The sequence below is a fragment of the Furipterus horrens genome, unplaced genomic scaffold, assembly GCF_987537825.1.
Source record: "Furipterus horrens unplaced genomic scaffold, mFurHor1.1.pri manual_scaffold_6, whole genome shotgun sequence".
NCBI lineage: Eukaryota > Metazoa > Chordata > Mammalia > Chiroptera > Furipteridae > Furipterus > Furipterus horrens.
This window is the reverse complement of record NW_028327176.1, coordinates 74,099,060-74,111,839: the sequence shown is the minus strand read 5'-3', so window position 1 is coordinate 74,111,839 and position 12,780 is coordinate 74,099,060.

Here is a 12,780-nt window from a genome sequence, read left to right as displayed (position 1 = left end):
ACACACTGAGGGTGACCAGGGCCCCCGCGGAGTGCACCCTGGAGCCACTGTGTGCTCCCCATCATGCTGGTGCTGAGGTCACCCCCACAGATGCCAAGACAGACCTGCGCTAATGAACTCACATACTTAACCAGTGGTCTCCTGACCTCTGCTGCTAGACGGTGGGAAGCCAGACTATGGAACTCCGTTTCCTAAGGAGTCAGGGCTGCACGTCCATCAGTAGCTTCACCCCAAGTTTGGAGGGAGAAAGCACTTGAATTGGAACAGGCACAGAGGTCAGAGGGAGAAGGAAAGCATAAATCAGCATAGGGAGCTAGGTAGCAAGACTGTGAGGCACCAAGGCATATCATGAAAGTTCAGATGCCTCTTCTTACTGAAACACTTTGTTTTCACATTCTACTGATAAGAATTTGGGGGTACACAGAGCAAGCAGGCTTCATCAACTTCAAAGAGTACATTGCATTCCTATTCTATTTCTAAACCTCCCTGGAGTGTGGGACTGGCAGTATGGCATGTGGGGCATGTTTGCCAGCCAGTTAAGGCTTACAGGTCCATATTTCTGGTCCTGGCTCCACAAAGTGGCTACAGATGTTTGTACCATACATACTGGTCTCCCTCATCTCCCCCTTTTTTGTAAACTACTTAACCTGGAACAGGCACAGAGGTCAGCGGGAGAAGGCCAGAGCTCGAGAGCACCAGCCTGCAGACCCACCACGCTCTGGATTATATTTCCGAGAACAGGTTCATTTTTACAAATAAATCCATTTTTCTTTTGCCATTTTAGTGGTTTCCTATGTTTCCTATTTTAAAGACTCAATTTCTTGTCTGAAAGGTAAACATAAGCAAGGAAGAGCAACTTTCAGCCATTCCATGGCTGGGGGAGGGAGGTGCTACTTCAGCCTGAATTTCTTTTATTCTTTCATCCACCCACCCACCCACTCATCCACGCTGTCCTGCCTGCCTGCTCTCCTATCGTGAATGGAGTGGACTCAGCTGATGTCCTGTGAACATTCTAGCACAAGTGGCTGCACAGCATCCAGGCCAGAGAAGGAGTGGCCATTCCGGCCCAGCTGCTCCAGCCGGCCCCACCCAGCCCCACAGACCCGGTGGCCTTGAGACACAGCCCACCAGGGATGGAGCAGGATACCTGGGGAGCAGACTCTTGGTTCTGCCCCTGCCACAGCCTGCTCACCGCCCTGAGAGCAGGGAAGGGTCCTGCTAAGGGAAGCCTGATCCCACACCAAGGGCCCCCAGTTCCCACCTAGGGGAAGTGCACAAAAGCAGGCTGTTATCATTCTTTCCCTTTGTGCAGATGAGGAAACCAAGGCGCAGAGACAAAAGGTGCCTGGCCCAGTCACACAAAGGCCAGATTGACCAGAACTCTGGCAGGGAAGAGAGGAAAGGGAGGAGAGAAGGAAGGAAAAGGGAAGGAAGAGGAAAGGAGGACCCTGGAGCCCAGGCGGGCGCGGGCAACAGGAGTGGGGAGATGCCCAGCCACTCCCCCTGGCCTGCCTCTGCCTCCAGGCCTGGAGGTGGGGCGCCCACGGAGCCAGCCCCGCCCCTTCTCCCTGGGGCCGGCCCCAGCTCCGGCTGCTGGGCGCGCCTGCCCTCTGGTGGCAGGATCTGGAAACGCTTCCCCACTGCACACCCTCACTCATCTATTGATGGGACAGAATGCTGGCTGGCTTCTTGCCTGGGGAGACTCGTTGAGAGCCTGGCTGGCTGGTGCTCAGCCAATTTGATATAAAAACTCTCATTTTCAGGTTTCTGATTACAGGTGAAGAAGATGTGTTTCTAAATGTACGCCTCAGCTCCTGTGAATGGGATGAGCAACAACGAAAAGCCTCTTTCACACATTACTGTCTCTGTTCAGATAGGAGACAAAGGACATTTCACATAAAGAAGGGAAGGTGGTGCCACGCGGGCTACTTTTCTTACGAGAGTTGAGGCTGGGGGAGGGGACAGAAGAGAAACCAGAGAAAAGCTGGAAAGAGGGAGAGGGAAGAGAAGAAGAAATAAAACCAGGGGAAAAGAGAGGGGAAAAATGAAGAATTGCTTTGCATTTTTCCCAGCGGCCTCACCTGGGACACAGGTTAGTATATGATGGTTGAAATGAGCCACACTCAGCTGACTCTGCATCTGTCCCCTCACATCCAGGCCAGGGGATTGCAAACTATATGTCCTGGGGACCCTTGACACTATTAAAAATGATTAAGGACCCCAAAACTTTTAGGTATGTAGAGAATATCTACCAATCTCCTCTATATTAGAAATTAAAACAAAATCTTAAAATATTTACATAACATGGTGATGAAAAATATATTAATGCCATTTATTCGTCATAAAATACATAGAAAGAAGAAAAACAAAGTTAACTTTCTGTAACCAGGTGACCAGAAAATGGTTGAGCCAGGCCCGCACACCTGGGCCTTTTGCCTCGTGTTCCTGTGAAATGGTTTGAACAAATATTTTCCATCATTGTAAGAAATGTTTGCTGTTTCCTGACGATGTCTCAGTTGAAGGAAAGGTGAGCTGAGGCTGACTGGTGCTGAAAAAGTGGATGGGGAGGAGAGTCGGTGATGATTGCTGGTCCTCTTGTGGCTGAATTCTACCAGCCCTGGAAAACAGGAAATCTCTGAGACCCCAGGCAGCAGGCAAGGGCAGGGCTTTATGAAGGAGGCAGGTCTGGGCCCTCATTCCAGCCACCCTCCCTCCTGGGGCAGCTAGAAGCACTCTGTGACGTCCCATGACTTACCTCCTTTCATTGCCCTCAGAAATTGCAGGACGTCCGTCATTCTGGGTGGGAACAAAGAAAGGCTCCAAGTCCGATCATGTGTTGACAGAAACCTGGACTCTAGCTGCATCTCTTCCAGGTTCCAGTCAAAACCTTCCAGGTCTGCAAAAGAGCCTGGCGTTTCTGAAGACCCCCTGAAATGTTGTCCCCAAGTACCACTTGGGAAGGAAAGTTGGCTACAACATGGCTCCACCTGCCCTCCTGGGGACCGGATGCATCTCTTAAAATGGCAAGTTGGCAACATGGAGAGCGATGGGACTGGCCAACCATGAACCCTCCCCACAAGCTTCTTGCCCAGGAGGTCTCTCCATTTCCTGCAGCCCTGGGGCCCAGAATGAACCTCCAACAACCAGTCTTACCTTAGGCCTGGGTTAGGGGCTGTGGAGCTCTTGGGGACAGGTCTGCTGTCCATGGCCCCAAGAGGCTGGGTCACTGCTTTCCTTCCTTGGGTGGACACTGCACGGCTCTGTCCTTGGCCAGTCCTCTCTGAGATGCCGGTGCCTGGGGGACCTCAGGTGATGGAGGGAAGGGGCTCCTCTTGGAGTAGAACAGGAGGGACACAGTATGGGGGCTAACAGCTGAGTGAGGGTCTGTGGAGGGGTCCTCAGGCCTCAACCTCCGCCTGGCTCCCCTCCTGCTCCTGACATTAGACCTCAGAGCTGAAGGTTGGGGTTTCTGGGCAGACTGCGTTTACCTCATAGTCGTTTGCAAACTTGAGATCATCAGAAGGAGGGACCGGACTCCCTTTGTTTGCAAAAAAGCTGTGCATCCTGGAGAAGGGGGGCCAGTCGCAGGGCGTGTCTTCAGAGCACAATGACTTTACCCCACAGGATGTCAGTGATTAAGACTGAGAATTCTACAGGAGCAAAAGAAAGTCTAATCCTGGACCCTGAGCACCCCAGGCTGTGGTCAGGAAAGCCAGCCTGGGACATGGCCCTTGGAGGGGGCAGGCAGTCTTGTGGTTTGTGACTTTTCAAGGGTCCCCCTCCCCAAACTCATTCAGCACTCCCAAGACTCACCTTCCTAAAAGGACAGGCTGCCGAGTTTCAGCCATCTGATCTTGAGCCGTCTGGCCCAGATAAGAAGACAGAAGAGTTGAAACGTGGGTTCCCTGATTTCATGCCTGTCTGGCCTTTCCTTGCTTCTGTCAAAGGTGGGAAACCGGAGTAGGCCTGGGTGCCCTGGGGCCTGCAGGGAAGGGAGGGGAAGAGGGTGTGAGGGCCTGGAGTCCTCAGAGAGGCCCCTCCAGACACCTTCACCTCCACCTGCTACTGTCTCTCCACCTGCTAGTGCTCCCCGAGGAAGGCTGCAGGAACACAGTCCTGCCCCCGCGGGACACTGAGGGCCAGCTCCTCTGCAGAGCTCAGCAGCTGCGCTGAGTGCCCAGGAGCATGATGAACAGGGCACTTTGCCCCCGAGGGGTCTCAGCCTTTCCCAGCCTCCAGGCCCCAAGACCTCACAGCAGGGCTTCACCTCTCCTTCCTCTGTAACCCACTTCTCATGGCAGTTCAGCTCAGAGGGCCTGGAGGGGCCCAAGTGTAGCCACAAGGGAGCTTGTTACCTTTTCTTTGGCTGGTCAACCAGCCCCCAGGAGGGCCACCCACCCGGCGACAGGAGCCAGAGACCGAGATGGCTGAGAACTCACTGGAGAGAAGGGGGCTTCCTGAAGTGCTGGAGGGCCCACCAACATTACTTGTAGCTGCTGCCCAGCGTGGTCTGCTCCCTGTGCCCAGCACGTGACCGACTCGTGAGGCATCGAGACGTCTGTGTCCCCACAGGCAGGGATTCTAGGCCCTGGGGACAGTGTGCGGGGTGGCCCAAGAGAGGAGAGATGCTGGAAGAATGTGACTGGGCAGGAGGGGTGCAGGGGCAGGAGGGCCATCTGCTCAGGTGGCCTGAGGCCAGAGAAGGGTGAGAAGGGGGTCATGGGGCATAAAAAGACTGAGAAGCAGAAAGGGAGGGGGCCAGGAGGACAGGGTGGCGGGAAGGACGGGAAAGGGAGCTGGCCGGGTGGAGGTACCTGGGGACCCCGGGGTTCTGGTGAGGGCCCCAGGCCTTGCGGGCTCCCAAGTGAGGAGGGGGCCTGCTGCTGAGAGGTGGGAACTTAGTCTGGCAATGTGAGGGAGCAGGAGGAGAGCCAGGCCAACAGCCCTGAGCGAGGCTCTGCCAAACCCAGGGGTTGTCACCAGATGGGGAGGGTGAGGCAGGGGAAGGGGGAGGGGTAGAGGGTGGGGTGGGGACAGTATAGAAACAGAATGGTTTTTTCCTCATCGCTGCCAATGTGCAGAGTGAGAGCTGGACCCAGCCATGGGCTCTGGCACCTGCCTGGGTCCTTGTGACCTCAGAAGCAGAGGCCTCTACACAGAGATCTGGGAGCCCCGCCCAAAGCTCTGCTGTGTGTTCTGTAGTGATGAGCAAACAGGCCTTTCATTTTCAGTACAGTTTACGTTCAGTATGATTTTGTGTTCATTTCAGGTGTACAGCACAGTGGTTAGACAAACATACGCCGAACAGAGTGTTCTCCAGCACACCCGTAGCAGCATGCAGTCACTACAGTATTGTTGTCCAAGTTCCCTATGCTGTATTTTCATCCCATGTCTACTCTGTAGCTGCCAATCTGTACTTGGCCATTTTTTCATCCAGTCCCCCAAACCTCCTCCACTCTGGCAACCATCAGTCCGTTCTCTGTGTCTGAGTCTGTTTCTGTTTTGTTTTTCCATTTATATTGTTTAATTTTGTTTTTTCATTGAGATCCACATATCAGTGAAATCATGGTATTTTCTTTCTCTGACTGGCTTATTTCACTGACACTAATACCCTTTATATCCATCCAATGTGTTGCAAATGGTAAGATTTCACTCTTTCTGATGGCCAAGTAATACACTCATCTATTGACGGGACAGCGTCCTAGCTGGCTTCCTGCTTGGGGAGACTGGCTGAGAGCCTGCTGGCTGGTGCTCAGAAGCAGGCCCCTCTTCCAGGGCACATCCACCCTCTCCCAGCAGCCCATTCATGGGAGGGTCTGAGGGTTCAACCAGTCCCTGAGCCTGGACACCTGGAAGATGTCTGGATTCAGGAATTTCCTAGAATGAACAGGGACAGCCATGTTTGTCCGTGGGCATCCCTGGCCTACTGGAGCCAGGGACACAGAGGCAGCAATGAGTGTCAATCAAGAAGCTAGAGTCTGGAGATTTGAGCCCCCCTAGGGCTGTGTGCTCTGACATGCTGGGCCAGGCACAGGCCCCAGGGCAGCCCTTGTGCGCCCTGGCTCTCTGCCTCTGGCCCAGGAGAACTACCGGTGACAGCAGTCAGACAGAGTAGCTCTCTGGCAGTTCTTCGTCACTCATGCAGTACATCCCCTGCTCTCTGGACCCCAGGAGGAGCCATGAAGAGACTGCCCAGGACAGTGATGCAAATGGCCTAACACTGGACACCAGACTCAGGAAAGCCTGACATGGAAAGGAGCAATTCCATACCCCTCCCTCAGGTGACTTAATAATGTTTCCTAATAGTTTTGTCTACTTGAAGACCGGGGCCAAGATACCTGAGTTTCTGGAGTCCAAGTAGACTCAGCTCATAAATCCAGTGACCCTCATGTCTTCTCTACTAGATGCTGCTTTGTCCTCAAGCAAATGCCCATTCAGGGTCTATATAGGAAAACTTTTGTTCAGCCAGGACCATTCCCTGACCAAGAGGATGTTCCCTTTCCCATATCCTCATAGCAGACTGTTTGATCATTCCCCTCTTTTCCCCACTGAAGAAGATGTCTAGTATAGACATTAATTCCATCCATGTATATGTGCTGGTTCCAAGGAACTGATCTAATTGTTCTGCCAATCCAAAGGTGTCCTCTACCAAGTGCTTCATATTGCGCTTAGTTTCTAACTTCAGTGCTTGTTAAAGGAGCACTCGAATATCCAATTTGTTCTGGGCCCGTGGGGACCTCCCTAAGGGGAAACATTGGCCGCTCTGAGGGAATGGGAAAGTTCTTCAGGCCTTGCTTACATTGTTCTAATTCTTTTCTTAATCTAGAGTACGTTCCTGCTGGTGCCATGGGTGTCGTGGTTACAGCTGCTGGTTGGGCACCTATTAGGTGTCCCTGGCCTGATTCATTTGTACTGTCTGTTTTTGGTGCCTCTGCCCAGTTGGCTGTCAGCTAGGCAGGGCTGTAAGGTGGCAGAAGACAGGACAGAGTATCTCAGGCTTTATCTGCTTTTTCTTCTAGGGGGAAGAGACCTGTAGACCTGTCGGTAGGTTGTAACCAGCAGAGAGCATATTCCTTCTCTTCCTTAGAAGCTGATGCCTGAGCACTCACGTATAAGATCAGGGCTTGACAAATGCAAATTTCATCAAACCTAAATTGGGGCCAGAAAACAGATTGTCCCTTATTGGGTTCCTTCGGCCAAAAGAGATAGCAATATTTTACCATTTTTTGTTTTTTCCTTATTCTGGGTCCAGGGATCTTCTCCCCAGTGCTCTAACATTTTCCATATTCTTTAGTTTCCCCAGGCTTAGAATTTTTATTTCCCATCCTCAGTTGATTCCTGTGGCTGTGGCTGAATCTGGTTGTGTCCTCATACCCCCTTGCTGGAGATTTCTTGCACAGGATCCCGTGAGCTCAGCCCCCCATATTGGAAGTTTCTTGCTCACAAACTGTATACTTAACCCCCCATATCTTGTATGCAGAAACACCATGAGCTCAAACCCCCATATTGGAGGTTTCTTGCCCCTGTCCCGTGAACTCAACCCCCCTTACTGGAGATTTCTTGTTCATGCCCTGAGTGATTAACTCCCCAAACTGGAGGTTTCTTGCACACAGCCCGAGATTCACTTTGTCCATCTCTGGCTGTTTCCCAGGCAGGAGAACGGAACCACGGATCTGGACTCTTCACTTACTTCATATCTTGACATACATCTCAGCCACACACACACATTCAATTTCTGAGGTTGCCCAACCACCAAGGCAGTAATTACCTCAATTTTCTTACTTTGGCCCGTGCACGAGGTTGCCTGGTTGCCGCAGTGTTTGTTTTTGTTTCCCCCCTGCGTCAGTCTGTTACAGAACCCCTGGGCTGCTCCAGTTGAAAACAAACCCATGGGCTCTTTAGTTAGGGGCCCGATTGCCCGCCGCCAAAATTAGAACTCTCAATACCAGAGTTTGGTGAAAAGAAAAAGAATTGTTTATTTAACAGTTATATAGATTTAGTTATTTGCGGATTTCTGTTGTTAAGTCTTATGCTCTTTAAAATACCCACAAACACATATCCTTGTCTCCCCCCTTCCAAACCAGGCTAGTTTTAGGAAAGTCAGAGAAACTGTTTCCCTACTTTCCAAACACAGTTCAGCTTTACCAGCAGCTGCCAATCATTCAATCTGATTGGGGAGGTCCTTTCTGTGCTGTGGTGCCCTCCAGCTCTCAATGCAGGACCGCCTGGATTCTCAGCCTCCTTGTAAACCGCCTTCTTCCTGCAAACCGCGCAGATCTCCTCTCCTACTCAAAACTGCATGGCGAGAGCCTCTTAAAGCAGCCTGGAGACCCCTTCTCCAAGCCACATGGAGAAGGCCCCTTCACCAAGCCACGTGGAGGGAGCACATGAGAGAGCGAGAGAGCGAGAGCGAGCGCGAGCGCGCGAGTGAGAGAGAGTCAGAGCGCCAGAGCCAGAGTGCGAGTGAGAGCCTGAGTCCGAGAGCGAGAGAGAGTCAGAGTGAGAGCACGAGCGAGAGCCAGAGAGAGTCCCCGAGCGAGAGTCTGAGAGTCTGAGTCCAAAATGTCTGCAGCTGCTTATATATCCCTGACTGCGTCATCTGACGCAGTGGGCGTTGCAAACAGTTCTGACCATTCACAGACCCTTACCTAGGTGTGCTTTCCATACCGTCCCCTGGTTCAAGACTCCTCCCATCTGCCTGAGGCTTTGGATGCATTAAAGCCATTTGCATAAGAAAGACAGTAGCCACCAGCCTCAGGCATGTGGAAGCATTTGAAAAGCTGCTTACTTCTCCCCATCCCCCAGCAGCAAACTCTGGGGATTTTTGGACTCCCCTGTTTCTGTAACAGGTCTACTGCTGTCCCAACAAGAAGTCTCAGGTCTGTTTCCAGACACTGTGAGGCGGGGGGGGGGCCTTTGGTCAAGCAGGCCACCCAAAAGCGGGTAGGATGCATCTCCCCGCTCCGGCTCAGAGCCTCTTCCTGCACACAGGTGGAGGATCCCGGACGAGACCCCAAATTGTGAGAAATGTTCACAATAAAATATCTGGACACAGGTCTTGAGCAGCAAAGTGAGGCATTTATTCACGAATCTGCAGAGTCCAGTGCACAGCCAGCCAGGGGCATACGTGCATGCAGTAGACAAAGAAAACTGGTTTTCTACTAATGCAATTAGCTTCCCCTCCCCTCTCCTTCTCTCTCATTTCTCCATTACTGGTTAATCCGGGTTCACAATCTAACATGATTAACTACTTAACTCAGGGTGTTATTAAATAAGGGTAATCTAGTTATATGTCTATCTCCAACTTATTTGCAAAGTTATCTAGCTACATCTTCCCATTTCTCTGTGTTTGGTGATGGCAATCTTCCTCCTTTTGATCCCAGAGATATGTGTGAGGAGCTGCAGAATGTCATTTCCTTGCCCCTTTTCCATGATTCACCTGTTAATTATCTCCTACTGGTTTGAGAGTCACTGGCTTCTTTATCCCTAACAGGCACTCATTTTAAAGGCATGGAGTCAAATCCTGGAATCCAAATTCTGTGGCCCTGGGTCCTCTGTTAACAATTGCCAAGGGTCTACAGTAGCATATATGGATTTTATAGATAGACTGCAGCTAGCAATTCAGAGTCAGGTAGAAAGCCCAGAGGCGGCTCAAACCTTATTATTTCAGCTAGCTTATGAAAATGCCAATAACTATTGTAAGGCGGCACTAGCCCCGGTAAAACCCACTCTTACTGACATAGGGCAATACTTAAAAGCATGCCAAAATATAGGGACTGAGGAACATAAGGCTGCCTTGCTAGCCGCTGCCATTTCAGGAAACCAAAATTGCTTTCGGTGCAGTAATCTCAGCCATATGCAGCGAGGTTGCCGTTCTGCACCTAAGAATGCAGAAAAATCAAAAGCTCCTAGTTGGCTGCGCCCCCGCTACAGGAAAGACATGCATTGGACCAATCAGTGCCAGTCAAAATTTGATAAAGACGGCAACCCCATACAACAACAGGGAAATGGGAAAAGGGGCACAAGCTCTGGCTCCCCGATTTACAACAGGAGCCCTGCAGGGACCAGCAACCAGTTGTTTTGGACTTAGGGAAGTGCCAAGTCACAGACCTCCATGCTTCCACAAGGGGAAGTGCAGGTCTGGACCTGGTCACTACCCAGGAATTAATCTTAAAGGAACAGGATCAGATATCCCTAGCTCTTACCGGGGTGTGGAGGCCATTGCCTAAAGGCATAGGAAGACCCAGTGTTACTACTAAAGGAATTTTAGTTCAACCAGGTATTATTGACTCAGACTTGAGGGAGAAATTAAAATAATGCTACAGGCTTCAGGATATCATATTATTCCTCCAGGCACCCATATAGCACAACTCCTTCTCCTCTCCCATGCAGTCCCCGGAACTCAGGATGTTATATGGGGAAAAGGAAGTTTTGGAAGTACAAATAATCAGTCTGTCTTTTGGATAGCCTCTATTCAATTAAACAAGCCTATAATAGAGGTTACAATTAAGAATACAATCTTTTCCGGACTATTAGATACTGGAGCTGACATTTCAGTAATTTCCAACCAATTCTGGCCCTTGGAATGCCCCTAATAGAAGCTGATATTTCCATAACAGGCATTGGAGTTCTCACCCAACCTAGAAGGAGCATCTAGTCGCTCCGATGTTATGGCCCAGATGGCCAAAAGGGGCCTATTCGACCTTAAGTCCTCCCGGCCCCATTAAATATATGGGGAAGAGACCTTCTTACTCAATGGGGAATGAAAGTTTCCCTGCCACATTTTCCCTGGTGGCCACTGTCCCAGTGTCTCCTCTACCTCTCACCTGGCTTAAAAATATTCTGGTGTGGATTGAGCAGCTGCCTCTAAAGGAGGAGAAATTAGACAAACTTCATGAAATAATTCAACAGCAATTTAAGGCAGGGCATACTGAACCTTCTACAATTCTTGGAACACTCCTATTTTTGTAGTCCCTAAAAAATCTGAAAAATGGAGACTTGTACATGACCTTAGAAACATTAATGAAATTCTTCAACCAATGGAAGCTTTACAACCAGGCGTCCCTAACCCAGCCTGCATACCTAAAAACTGGCCGCTTTTAGTCATAGATTTAAAAGACTGCTTTTTAACAATACCTTTAGCAGAGAAGGATAGAGAGATGTTTGCTTTCTCTATCCCTGTACTTAATAATTCTCAGCCACTGCAATGATTCCAGTGGAAAGTCTTGCCTCAAGGCATGCTAAATAGTCCTACTATTTGTCAGCATTTTGTACATCAGGCTTTACAGCCTACTAGAGAGCAGCACCCCAAGTCCATAATATACCACTACGTGGACAATATATTAGGTGCTGCCCAATCTCAAGGACAATTAGCTCGTACCTTTGCTCATTTACAGCCATCTATAGTCCAGGCAGGCTTATAAACTGCACCTGAAAAAGTACAACAGTCAGAGCCCCATCATATATATTGGGGCCAGGTTCTTGACCCACCTACCTTTAAGCTTCAAACCTGGTGGCACTCGGAGTCCCCACTGTCCACTAATGACACTGAATGGACAGGGAGGACATGGCCTTTAGAGGAAAAATGGCATTGACTATATGCCCCAGTGGGTACCACTTTTCTAGCAGAACAGTTTACCTGCTTGTTTTTCTATCCTAACTAATACTTTATGTTTACCCCTTAAATCTCAACGGTATGCTCACACAGTTGTCCAGGTGGATAACCCCCCTTTGCTGTCTACTGATTTCTTTCTAATAGGTTCAGTTGGAATTGACTTAACTTGGAATGGAGACAGCAATAACCGCCCCCCCTACACCCCCAAATCCTCTTTGCCAGGCCAAGTCTCAAGTTTTCACCATGGTAACTTGGACTACATGTTGAAGACATAAGCCTTCATCTAGATAAATCACCCGTACTCCATTAATAGCACAGGAATTAGGTGCGGGATAGGCCATATATACCGATAATGGTCCAGCAGAGCCTAATAAGTAGTACAATACCCTTGGCTGGCTCAGAGGAGGATTAGGAACTCCAATAATAAGAATAATTGCTCCAAATCATACCAGCCCTTGACATAATAATTTGTGGCATGTTGGCCTTCTGTTCATTGAGTGTCTAGAGGCCGTGCCTATTATGGGGGAGAGGGACCATATATATACTATACACTTGATATTACTGATAGTTTCTGGGTCATTCTTTGTACTTCTCATCCCTATCCCTATTTAGCCACTCCAGGACTGTCTCAACTGAATTATAACAATGTTTCCAGCTTATATAACCTTACTCTCTCAACAGGTTTCATTTATGCCAACTGCCTCACCCGCAGCAATGTTACCCAGCTCAATTTAACTACTGTTTTTATAATCTGAAGACAGGCCAAGATGTGGCTGCCAGTCAATGTCACCAGAGAATGGGAGGACCCAGAAGGACTCACAGCCATTAACCATGCACTTTCCCAAATACAGATACAATGATTTGTAGGTGTTCTCATCGCATGCGTTATGTCTGCTATTACCATTGTGGCGACAGCTGCCACCACTGCTGTAGCCCTGATGGAGTCCATTAAAACGGCTCATACAGTGGACCTTCTCCTCACTAACTTCACACAAGAAATGTTCCAACAAACACGAATTGACCACGAGATCCTTGCCTGGCTTTCAGCTGTAGAATCTGCAATGATGTGGCTCAGAGATCGGCAAGATGCCCTAATCACTCGCCAATGGCTCACTTGTGATCCAGAATTCTCCAAACTCTGTGTTGCCCCTTTAAAATGGAACTCT